The sequence below is a fragment of the Lithobates pipiens genome, unplaced genomic scaffold, assembly GCF_037356315.1.
Source record: "Lithobates pipiens isolate NorthernLeopardFrog02 unplaced genomic scaffold, aLitPip1_a1.2 Scaffold_8, whole genome shotgun sequence".
NCBI classification, from domain to species: Eukaryota; Metazoa; Chordata; class Amphibia; order Anura; family Ranidae; genus Lithobates; species Lithobates pipiens.
In genome coordinates, this window is record NW_027507903.1 from 560431669 (window position 1) to 560442316 (window position 10648).

Genomic DNA, 10648 nt, shown 5'->3' on the forward strand with positions numbered 1-10648 from the left:
CCGCAACTGTATTTGTAGAAAGGCCGTGTCCTATGACAACTGAACTTTGAACAGTCAATAGTGATCCATACACGTAACTCACAGTAACCCGTTATAGATCTTCAATCACATCTCATTGTATCCCACTGTAGAGTTTCACTCATTGAAAAAATATATAATAGCTGCGCTTAGGAAGCAGAATATTTTTAGGTTGCTGCCACCCTCTAAGCCCTCAGCCCCTGTTAGGGAGCTATGGCTGTTTAGTTATTTATAATGTTATTATAGGGCTTATGGCACTACCTATACCAGAATGACTAATTTATCTATAATATAATACCCAGGTTATATTTCCCAGTGCTCGTGCCAGTGTATAAACAATGGAATTAGCTTATCCACACACCACGTTACCAGTCATATATGCACTGTACTATTGTAAAGGAGATAGCAACCCAAAAAACAAGAAAAGGAAGGGGAAGGAGCAGGCCCGTACTGGGACAAAAAATAGGCCCGGGCATTTTGGAATGAGCAGCCCATGACATCTTAACCGGCCCCTTTCCCACTTTCCATCCTGATGAATCCCCCTGGGGAGGGTGAAACCTGGCAAAGGGGCGAGGGGGACAGGGAAAGAGCGGGGGGGGCAGAGAGCACAGGGAAGAACCTTGAGAACATGGGGTGGGGCGAGAGCACAGGGAAGCTGGAGAGCACTGTGGGGGGAGGCGGAGAGCATGGGCGGCAGAGAGCACAGGGGAGAGGCAGAGAACACAGGGAGGAAGAGGCGAGCACAAGGGGGCCTGAGAGCATGGGGGGCTGGAGAGCACAGGGAGTGGGGTGTTGAAGAGCACAGGGGGAAGCAAAAACAAAGGGTGGGGCGGAGAGCATGGGGGGAGGTGGAGAGCACAGGGGGAGGCGGAGATCATTGGGGGGCTGTAGAGCACTGGGGGGAGATGGAGGGCAGCGGAGGGCACAGGGGGGCAGCAGAGAGCATGAGAAGAGGAGGAGAGAACAGGGGGTAGGCGGAGATCAATGGGGGGGCTGTAGAGCACTGGGGGAGAGGCATAGGGCACAGGGGGGCAGTGTAGAGCATGGGGGTGGTGGAGATCACGGGGGCTGGAGAGCACTGGGGGGGCTAGAGAGCACTGGGGGAGAGGCAGAGGGCACAGGTGGGCACCATAGAGCATGGGGGGACTAGAGAGCACTGGGGGGGGCTAGAGAGCACTGGGGGCAGCGTAGAGGATGGGGGAAGTGGAGAGCACAGGGAGAGAGATGGAGGGCATGGGGGGGCAGCGTAGAACATGGGGGGAGGTGGAGAGCACAGGAGAGAGGTGGAGAAAAGAGGGGGGCGGTGAAGAGCACAGGGGGAGGGGCAGAGGGGGCAGCGTAGAGCATGGGGGGAGGTGGAGAGCACAGGAGGGAGATGGAGAGCACAGGGGGTGAGGCGCAGGGCACAGGGGGATGCGTAGAGCAAGCAAGGGAGGTGGAGATCACAGGGGAAGGTGAAAAGCACAGGGGGAGAGACGGAGGGCACAGGGGGGTAGCGTAGAGCATGGGGGAAGTGGAGAGCATGGGGAAAAGACGCAGGGCACAGGGGGACAGCATAGAGCATTGGGAGGTGGAGAACACAGGAGGGAGATGGCAAGAACAGGGGGGCTGGAGAGCAATTGGGGGTACTAGAGAGCATTGGGGGGATGTGAAGTGCACAGGGGGGCAGCGTAGAACATGGGGATGAGGTGGAGAGCACAGGAGGGAGGTGGAGAGCACAGGGGGAGAGTCAGAGGGCACAGTGGGGCAGCGTAGAGCATGGGGGAGGTGGAGAGTACTGGGTGGAGGTGGAGACAACCGGGGGGCTGTAGAGCACGGGGGGAGAAGTGGAAAGCACAGGGGGGCAGCGGAGAGCACAGGGAGAGAGACGGAGAGCACAGGAGGGCAGCGGAGAGTATGGGGGGGTGGAGAGCACAGGGAGAGAGACGGAGAGCACAGGGGAGCAGCGGAGAGTATGGGGGGGTGGAGAGCACAGAAGGGAGGTGGAGAGCACTGGGGGAGGTGAAGAGCACAGGGGGAGAGCGTAGAGCATGGGGGGAGAGCGTAGCGCACAGGGGGAGAGCGTAGAGCACGGGGGGAGAGCGTAGAGCACAGGGGGAGGTAAAAAAGCACAGGGGGGAGAGGCAGAGGGCACAGGGGGGCGGTGTAGAGCATGGGGAGGTGTTGGAGAGCCCAGGAGGGAGGAGGAGAGCACAGGGGGGGCTGGATAGCACTGGGGAAGTGGAGGGTACAGGGGCAGCGAAGAGCATGGGGGAGGTGGATATCACAGTGAGAGAGAGGCAGAGGCCACAGGGGGGCAGCAGAGAGCACTGGGTGGGTTAGAGAGCACTGTGGGGGTGGTTAGAGAGCACTGCGGGGGGGGTAGAGATAAGCAGGATAGGAGGACTAGTGGGGTGGTTGCATATAGAAGAATTATTCTCTCCATCTTCCTCCCGCAGTACCTGAAAGCCTGCGAGAGGGAGAGGAGCAGAAGCAGGCATTCAGAGACTGCGGGAGTAAAATGGACAGAATGATTCTTCTATATGCAGCCGCTCCAACTATTCAGGTTACAGGTTGCCACACTTACTTTCTCTCTGATTCGACTGCATCAGGCTCCCCTTCGTGGTCACGCCCCCGGCTCCAACGGCTAAACTATATTGGCAGCCGTGGCTCCTCCAGCTCCTCCCCCCTTCATGTCTCAGTCCCCCTTGTGCCGATGGCTGAGCCTGAGCTGATCTGGCAGCCGGGCGGCCGCGGAAAGGTTATGGGACTGGCGCGGGCTTAAAGAGCAGCCTGCCTTGGCCCCGCAAACAAGGACAAGCGACCTGGTGGCCCCGGCGCACCGGACAAATGCCCGTTTTGCCCTATGGCCAATCCGGACCTGACCAGAGACTGCGGATCTATTACAGGAGATGACCAGAGACTGCGGATCTAATACAAGAGATGACCAGAGACTGCAGATCTAATACAAGAGATGACCAGAGACTACAAATCTAATACAAGAGATGACCAGAGACTGCGGATCTAATACAGGAGATGACCAGAGACTGCGGATCTATTACAGGAGATGACCAGAGACTGCGGATCTATTACAGGAGATGACCAGAGACTGCGGATCTAATACAGGAGATGACCAGAGACTGCGGATATAATACAGGAGATGACCAGAGACTGCGGATCTATTACAGGAGATGACCAGAGACTGCGGATCTATTACAGGAGATGACCAGAGACTGCGGATCTATTACAGGAGATGACCAGAGACTGCGGATCTAATACAGGAGATGACGAGAGACTGCGGATATAATACAGGAGATGACCAGTGTTGTGAATTCATGAAGAAATGCATTTAAAATTCACTGGCAGAGATGAGAGATTTCAGTAGGCCTAAAAAAAGGTGGATGAACTATAGTGTTGATATTATTGAACTGTGACCTCTTGGAGAACTTTAAAAAGCAAAGTACAAGATCTCACAGGTTTTTCCAAATGTTATAGGGATTAGCTATCTTTTAAAGTTCTACAAGTCTGTATTGAGAAATGTGTTGCCTGAACAAAAGGGATGTTTGGTCACAAACCCCAGAAAAAAATCTTATCTAGCTCCTTGAATGGACAAGGAAGGCCATGCAAATATATATGGCAAGGTTTGGGCTATACTTAGGAGTACCTGTGACCAACAGTCATTAAACCTGAATGACAAGAACAAATATCCCATTGTCTCAGAAAGTGAGAGATCAATAAGCCAAGTAGTCAGTATTGTCCTAGCTTCTCATGAGACAATGGCAGGAGAGATTTACACGCTAGGATGATAACAGTTTTAAAAACCGAGAGTCGAATGACAGGTGCATGTATCTGGGGTGTTGTGTCACAATGTTGGAGTAAGATTCATATACCAGTATCATCCATATTTTTCTAAGCCATTCAAATTATATATAGGTCACAACAGAGATATTATAATTTTAGTATCTAATGATCTAAAGAACTTTGTCATAAAGAAATTATATATGAAAGTGTGATCATAAGTAGAAGTGTTTTAGCAACGAATTAGTATTATGAAAAACATAGAATCATGATTATAACTGTATAAGAATTTAACCTATGTTTAGATAAACAAATATTGATTGGATACCCAAATTATACATGTATCCATATAGATAATAATTGTATGTGATATTGTTTGATATATATCTAACCTGTGTCCTTTCTAAATGGACTAAACATTAATAGATATACATTGATATGCATATATATCACCATTTTATGCAAGTGATTAATCAATAATTATGTTAAGCGTATTTTATATTATACTATCATTCCTGAACACTCAAGATATATTCGTTAGAACATATATAAACAATGAACGCATATTATAGAAATAAAAATATTAACTTAACCACTTGCCGACCGCCGCACGACGATATACGTCGACAGAATGGCGCGGGCAGGCATATGGGCGTACCTGTACGTCCCTGCCTTCCCGCGGGTGGGGGGCCCGATCGGGCCCCCCCCCCCCCGGTGCCTGCGGCGGTCGGTATTCGTTCGGGAGCGGTCCGGGATGAGGGGGCGGCCATTCATTCATGGCCACCCCCTCGCGATCGCTCCCGACGAATGGAAATGCTCCGTGACATCACTTCCTCTCCTGTAATGTAAACACAGGCAGAGGAAGTGATGTAATCTCTCCTCCGTGTCGGTATTTTTCGTTCCGGCACCGAGGAGAGAGGATCGGTGAGTTGCACCAACACGACACTACACAGTAGAACATGCCAGGCACACTCACACCCCCCCCTTCACCCCCCGATCACCCCCCCAATTACCCCTGCCCCCCCAGTCACAGTGACACCAATTGCATTTTTATTTATTTTTTATTTTTTTTGCATTGGTGTCATTTGTGACTGTAATAACTGTTAGGGCAGTTAGGGTTAGCCCCCTTTAGTTCTAATGTACCCCCCTAACCCCCCCAATAAAGGTTTAACCCCGTGATCACCCCCCGTCGCCAGTGTCACTAAGGCTGGGTTCACATTGCAGCGGTTTATGAGAACGGATGTGATTCGCACCGCACTGCAGTGCAAATCACATCCGATCTCTGTGCGATTCGAGTTCAGCCATACAGATAGTATGGCTGAATTCGCGCCGCACCCGCCGCACCCGCCGCAAATTCGCACGGGACCCTTTTTTGGTCCGCAGCAGAATCAGATCGCATGGGTGTTCACACCATGCGATCCGAGTTTGCAGATCGCACTGCGATATGCGAACTGATCTGGGGGTGTCATTAACATTTCACTGACACTCCCAGCAGTTCGCATAGGGCAGTGTGAACTGCCGCTGGGAGGCATGCGATGCAGGAACCCGCCGTGGATTCGTGGTGTTCCCGCATCGCTCCAGTGTGAACCCAGCCTAATAAGCGATCGTTTTTCTGATCGCTGTATTAGTGTCACAGGTGACGCTAGTTAGGCAGGTAGGTATTTAGGTTCGCCGCAGCTTTTTATAGCGCCAGGGACCCCCATATACTACCGCATAAAGCCCCCTGATTGCCCCCTAGTTAACCCTTTCACCAGTGATCACCATAAAACTGTTACAGGTGACGCTGGTTGGTTAGTTATTTTTTTATAGTTTCAGGGCACCCGCCATTTATTACCTAATAAAGGTTTAACCCCCTGATCACCCGGCGGGTGTCATTTGTGACTGTAATAACTGTTAGGGCAGTTAGGGTTAGCCCCCTTTAGTTCTAAGGTACCCCCCTAACCCCCCCAATAAAGGTTTAACCCCGTGATCACCCCCCGTCGCCAGTGTCACTAAGGCTGGGTTCACATTGCAGCGGTTTATAAGAACGGATGTGATTCGCACCGCACTGCAGTGCAAATCACATCCGATCTCTGTGCGATTCGAGTTCAGCCATAAAGATAGTATGGCTGAATTCGCGCCGCACCCGCCGCACCCGCCGCAAATTCGCACGGGACCCTTTTTTGGTCCGCAGCAGAATCAGATCGCATGGGTGTTCACACCATGCGATCCGAGTTTGCAGATCGCACTGCGATATGCGAACTGATCTGGGGGTGTCATTAACATTTCACTGACACTCCCAGCAGTTCGCATAGGGCAGTGTGAACTGCCGCCGGGAGGCATGCGATGCGGGAACCCGCCATGAATTTGTGGTGTTCCCGCATCGCTCCAGTGTGAACCCAGCCTAATAAGCAATCGTTTTTCTGATCGCTGTATTAGTGTCACAGGTGACGCTAGTTAGGCAGGTAGGTATTTAGGTTCGCCGCAGCTTTTTATAGCGCCAAGGACCCCCATATACTACCGCATAAAGCCCCCTGATTGCCCCCTAGTTAACCCTTTCACCAGTGATCACCATATAACTGTTACAGGTGACGCTGGTTGGTTAGTTATTTTTTTATAGTTTCAGGGCACCCGCCATTTATTACCTAATAAAGGTTTAACCTCCTGATCACCCGGCGGGTGTCATTTGTGACTGTAATAACTGTTAGGGCAGTTAGGGTTAGCCCCCTTTAGTTCTAAGGTACCCCCCTAACCCCCCCAATAAAGGTTTAACCCCGTGATCACCCCCCGTCGCCAGTGTCACTAAGGCTGGGTTCACATTGCAGCGGTTTATAAGAACGGATGTGATTCGCACCGCACTGCAGTGCAAATCACATCCGATCTCTGTGTGATTCGAGTTCAGCCATACAGATAGTATGGCTGAATTTGCGTCGCACCCGCCGCAAACTCGCACGGGACCCTTTTTTTGGTCCGCAGCAGAATCGGATCGCATGGGTGTTCACACCATGCGATCCGAGTTTGCAGATCGCACTGCGATATGCGAACTGATCTGGGGGTGTCAGTAACATTTCACTGACACTCCCAGCAGTTCGCATAGGGCAGTGTGAACTGCCGCCGGGAGGCATGCGATGCGGGAACCCGCCGCGGATTCGTGGCGTTCCCGCATCGCTCCAGTGTGAACCCAGCCTAATAAGCGATCGTTTTTCTGATCGCTGTATTAGTGTCACAGGTGACGCTAGTTAGGCAGGTAGGTATTTAGGTTCGCCGCAGCTTTTTATAGCGCCAGGGACCCCCATATACTACTGCATAAAGCCCCCTGATTGCCCCCTAGTTAACCCTTTCACCAGTGATCACCATATAACTGTTACAGGTGACGCTGGTTGGTTAGTTATTTTTTTATAGTTTCAGGGCACCCGCCATTTATTACCTAGTCTCACTAGTGTACCCCTAAATTTAGGGGTGTCTACTTTCCAAAATGGGGTCATTTGGGGGGGTTTGTGCCATCTTGGCATTTTATGGCCTTCAAAACTGTAACGCCCTTAGAAAGCCTGAAGGCGGTGCTTGGTTTTCGGGGCCCCGTACGCGGCTAGGCTCCCAAAAAGTCCCACATATGTGGTATCCCCGTACTCAGGAGAAGCAGCAGAATTTATTTTGGGGTGTCATTTCACATATGCCCATGGCATGCGTGAGCAATATATCATTTAGTGACAACTCTGTGAAAAAAAAAAAAGTTTGTAATTTTCCCGCAACTTGTGGCAAAATATAAAATATTCCATGGACTCAACATGCCTCTCAGCAAATAGCTTGGGGTGTCTACTTTCTAAAATGGGGTAATTTGTGGGGGTTTTGTGCCATCTTGGCATTTTATGGCCTTCAAAACTGTAATAGGTAGTGAGAAGTGAAATCAAAAATTTACACCCTGAGGCCGCGTACACACGGGCGGACTGTTCGCCCAACTTTGTTCGTCAAACAATCCGACAAACAGTCCGCTCAAAATTTGCATGAACGGACTTGACCACACACGATGAACGAACAGTCCGCTGAAAGCGTGCGCGATGACGTGAACGGCACGTACGACGGGACGAGAAATACGACGTCCAATACACTGCAATGCAACCTTCGCCGTGTAAATCCTTTCTGAGCATGCGCGAAACTTAGTTTGTCGAACAAGCCTACACACGAGCGGACTGTCCACTGAAACCAAGTTTCAGCGGACTGTCTTACGGAAATTCCGAAAAACTTTGTTCGTCAGACTGTCCGCTGAAACTGTCCGCTGAAGCCCACACACGAGCGGACTGTCTGCTGAAACACTGTTCAGCGGACAAAGTTGGGCGAACAGTCCGCCCGTGTGTACGCGGCCTTAGAAAGCCTGAAGGCGGTGCTTGGTTTTCGGGGCCCCGTACGCGGCTAGGCTCCCAAAAAGTCCCACATATGTGGTATCCCCGTACTCAGGAGAAGCAGCAGAATTTATTTTGGGGTGTCATTTCACATATGCCCATAGCATGTGTGAGCAATATATAATTTAGTGACAACTTTGTGAAAAAAAAAAAAAAAGTTTGTAATTTTCCCGCAACTTGTGGCAAAATATAAAATATTCCATGGACTCAACATGCCTCTCAGCAAATAGCTTGGGGTGTCTACTTTCTAAAATGGGGTCATTTGTGGGGGTTTTGTGCCATCTTGGCATTTTATGGCCTTCAAAACTGTAATAGGTAGTGAGAAGTGAAATCAAAAATTTACGCCCTTAGAAAGCCTGAAGGCGGTGCTTGGTTTTCGGGGCCCCGTACGCGGCTAGGCTCACAAAAAGTCCCACATATGTGGTATCCCCATACTCAGGAGAAGCAGCAGAATGTATTTTGGGGTGTCATTTCACATATGCCCATAGCATGTGTGAGCAATATATCATTTAGTGACAACTTTGTGTAAAAAAAAAAAAATATTTTTTTTTTGTCATTATTCAATCGCTTGAGGCAAAAAAATAAAATATTCAATGGGCTCAACATGCCTCTTATCAATTTCCTTAGGGGGTCTACTTTCCAAAATGGGGTCATTTGGGGGGGTTTTGTACTGCCCTGCCATTTTAGCACCTCAAGAAATGAGATAGGCAGTCGTAAACTAAAAGCTGCGTAAATTCCAGAAAACTTACCTTAGTTTGTAGATGTGACAACTTTTGCGCAAACCAATAAATATACAGTTATTGACTTTTTTTTTTACCAAAGACATGTGGCTGAATACATTTTGGCCTAAATGTATGACTAAAATTGAGTTTATTGGATTTTTCAAATAACAAAAACTAGAAAATATCATTTTTTTTACGTTTTTACGTTTATATCGCAAAAAATAAAAATCGCAGAGTCAGTCAAATACCTTTAAAAGAAAGCTCTATTTGTGGGAAAAAAAGGACGCAAATTTTGTTTGGGTACAACATTGCATGACCGCGCAATTACCAGTTAAAGCAGCGCAGTGCCAAATTGTAAAAAGACCTCTGGTCATTGACCAGCAAAATGGTCCGTTCTGAAAGTGGTTAAAGAGATAAAACACCAAACACATGTGAGACACCTGGTGGTTGAAGGTGCTATTACCTTAAAATCACGAGACTACTGGGAAAGGTGATCATTAAGTCTGCCTGCCAATAGGAAAGGGACAAATACCCTCTGGGCAGAGCTTAGTATAATTTTATGACCTTTTTGTCTAAGAGGATATTTAAGAAACTAAAAAGATGGTCAAAAAGGAGAGCTGGGGGAGAGAGTCAGGGGGAAGCTTAGGGACCCCCCCTGAGAAGGGACACTGGAAGACTCCCAGACAACTGACACTCATGCACCATGCATGAATACATATTTTTACATTCATGAAGATCCCTGCTCCTTGGAACTCAGAGATCACACAAAGTAATTCCTCTGTAAGAGAATCTAGGTTGAAGGCCACGGCAGCCATCTTAAAATTCCTGGTAACCAACAATCCACACTAGTAGCCAATCGGAATGGGTAAATATACCATATTGATAAGTATATGTTTATCATCTATTCTATGTTCTCTTAAATATAGATTTTTTTTTGAATATTCTATTATTGAAAATATTTCCTGACAGACTCCATGGCAGCAACGTGTGGGTTAAGTCCCGCCTCCACTACCCTATAGGACACTACTCCCATAAATCTTTGCTCCCTGCCCATGGTTGTGTTCTTTTTTTGTCCTCCTCCGTAGGACCCATTACGGTCTTTCTACCTGAAGATTGCTCCCACACGGTTCCATTGTTGGTTTGGCCGAATAGCAACTGTGGATGGAATTGTCGCATGACTCCGTTAAGCCCTAGCTACTAGCGGGGTATGGAGTGGGCATTGGATATAAGCGCTGGAGGAAGCCAGGAACCTAGCCACTGGCAGGCAGGCTGCGCATTCGGTCGGATAGCCCAGCTAAATAGCAGGTGACCTATTTTGCCCTGAGAAGTCCGGTATGTATTGTTCTTACCTTCGGCCTGGAGACGATCGTGTGGGAGCGGTAAGATTGTTCCTCTTTTTCATGGCAGCAGTTTGTGTTTGTTCCTTGCTTTTCCTTCATTTTCGTTCATTTTTTGTGTTTCCATGTATGTGGGTATAGGCATGGCGGCTGGATTAGCCTGCGTTCCAGCCGCTGCTCACTTCCTGGTTTTTCGTTAGATACGTTCGTTCTGCGCATGCGCGAGTACGGCACAGGAACGAGGCTTGGTTCGCGCATGTGCGATAGTGGCAAAATGACGCTATTCGCGCATGCGCAGTAGCGGCGCACAGGACGCGGTGATTACATCACTAAGGCGCCCTATTTAAACATAGAAAATAGCCTGCAAGCTTGGGAATGCTTGCAGGCTATTACGTGACTTCCCCTTGTCCAGGATTTC